Source organism: Triticum aestivum, unplaced genomic scaffold (genome assembly GCF_018294505.1).
Source record: "Triticum aestivum cultivar Chinese Spring unplaced genomic scaffold, IWGSC CS RefSeq v2.1 scaffold32619, whole genome shotgun sequence".
In the NCBI taxonomy this organism is placed as follows: domain Eukaryota; kingdom Viridiplantae; phylum Streptophyta; class Magnoliopsida; order Poales; family Poaceae; genus Triticum; species Triticum aestivum.
In genome coordinates this window covers 1-1796 of record NW_025257662.1, presented here as the reverse complement: position 1 = coordinate 1796, position 1796 = coordinate 1, and the positions used below count along the sequence as shown (strand labels likewise).

Genomic DNA, 1796 nt, shown 5'->3' with positions numbered 1-1796 from the left:
AGACGCGCGAGCAATGAGCATCGAGCTTAAACATATCGCAAACGTCAAACATAATATAACGGGATTAATATATATCGCGCACGTGCGACATGTTTCTCACAAGGCGCAAAAAATAATTATAAAAGGAATGCAACACGAGGACTTCCCAGGAGGTCACCCATCCTAGTACTACTCTCGCCCAAGCACGCTTAACTTCGGAGTTCTGATGGGATCCGGTGCTTTAGTGCTGGTATGATCGCATCCGACATGTTTCCCCGTCTTCGTCCCTTATGCTTGCCACTCCCAGGTCCGCTCCAAAGACGATTCTACATTCTCACTACCATTACAACCGTTCCCTAACAATGGATAATGTCCTATACTACTTACTCTCCCGCTCAATCACGGAGACGAGTTTTCCACGGTTTCCACCCCTCCCTCCATACCGCAGCAACACGAGTTTTTTCCACCCCTTTCAGAACGCGCTCTTCGCGCCACAAATCCGCCCCAAGACGCGCGAGCAATGAGCATCGAGCTTAAACATATCGCAAACGTCAAACATAATATAACGGGATTAATATATATCGCGCACGTGCGACATGTTTCTCACAAGGCGCAAAAAATAATTATAAAAGGAATGCAACACGAGGACTTCCCAGGAGGTCACCCATCCTAGTACTACTCTCGCCCAAGCACGCTTAACTTCGGAGTTCTGATGGGATCCGGTGCTTTAGTGCTGGTATGATCACATCCAACATGTTTCCCCGTCTTCGTCCCTTATGCTTGCCACTCCCAGGTCCGCTCCAAAGACGATTCTACATTCTCACTACCATAACAACCGTTCCCTAACAATGGATAATGTCCTATACTACTTACTCTCCCGCTCAATCACGGAGACGAGTTTTCCACGGTTTCCACCCCTCCCTCCATACCGCAGCAACACGAGTTTTTTCCACCCCTTTCAGAACGCGCTCTTCGCGCCACAAAGTCGCCCCAAGACGCGCGAGCAATGAGCATCGAGCTTAAACATATCGCAAACGTCAAACATAATATAACGGGATTAATATATATCGCGCACGTGCGACATGTTTGTCACAAGGCGCAAAAAATAATTATAAAAGGAATGCAACACGAGGACTTCCCAGGAGGTCACCCATCCTAGTACTACTCTCGCCCAAGCACGCTTAACTTCGAAGTTCTGATGGGATCCGGTGCTTTAGTGCTGGTATGATCGCATCCGACATGTTTCCCCGTCTTCGTCCCTTATGCTTGCCACTCCCAGGTCCGCTCCAAAGACGATTCTACATTCTCACTACCATTACAACCGTTCCCTAACAATGGATAATGTCCTATACTACTTACTCTCCCGCTCAATCACGGAGACGAGTTTTCCACGGTTTCTGATGGGATCCGGTGCTTTAGTGCTGGTATGATCGCATCCGACATGTTTCCCCGTCTTCGTCCCTTATGCTTGCCACTCCCAGGTCCGCTCCAAAGACGATTCTACATTCTCACTACCATTACAACCGTTCCCTAACAATGGATAATGTCCTATACTACTTACTCTCCCGCTCAATCACGGAGACGAGTTTTCCACGGTTTCCACCCCTCCCTCCATACCGCAGCAACACGAGTTTTTTCCACCCCTTTCAGAACGCGCTCTTCGCGCCACAAAGCCGCCCCAAGACGCGCGAGCAATGAGCATCGAGCTTAAACATATCGCAAACGTCAAACATAATATAACGTGATTAATATATATCGCGCACGTGCGACATGTTTGTCACAAGGCGCAAAAAATAATTATAAAAGGAATGCAACAC

General features: G+C 48.1%; 3 non-coding genes across 3 annotated transcripts; all 3 read right to left on the bottom strand.

Moving 5' to 3' along the window:
- Positions 1 to 124: 124 nt before the first annotated feature.
- LOC123177643 (5S ribosomal RNA) lies at positions 125 to 243 on the bottom strand. The gene has a single exon (XR_006489038.1). It is a non-coding gene; the product is annotated as a 5S ribosomal RNA (ribosomal RNA).
- A 367-nt stretch (positions 244 to 610) lies between these two features.
- LOC123177644 (5S ribosomal RNA) lies at positions 611 to 729 on the bottom strand. Its single transcript, XR_006489039.1, has one exon. It is a non-coding gene; the product is annotated as a 5S ribosomal RNA (ribosomal RNA).
- A 367-nt stretch (positions 730 to 1096) lies between these two features.
- On the bottom strand, positions 1097 to 1215 carry LOC123177645 (5S ribosomal RNA). Its single transcript, XR_006489040.1, has one exon. It is a non-coding gene; the product is annotated as a 5S ribosomal RNA (ribosomal RNA).
- Positions 1216 to 1796: the final 581 nt, after the last annotated feature.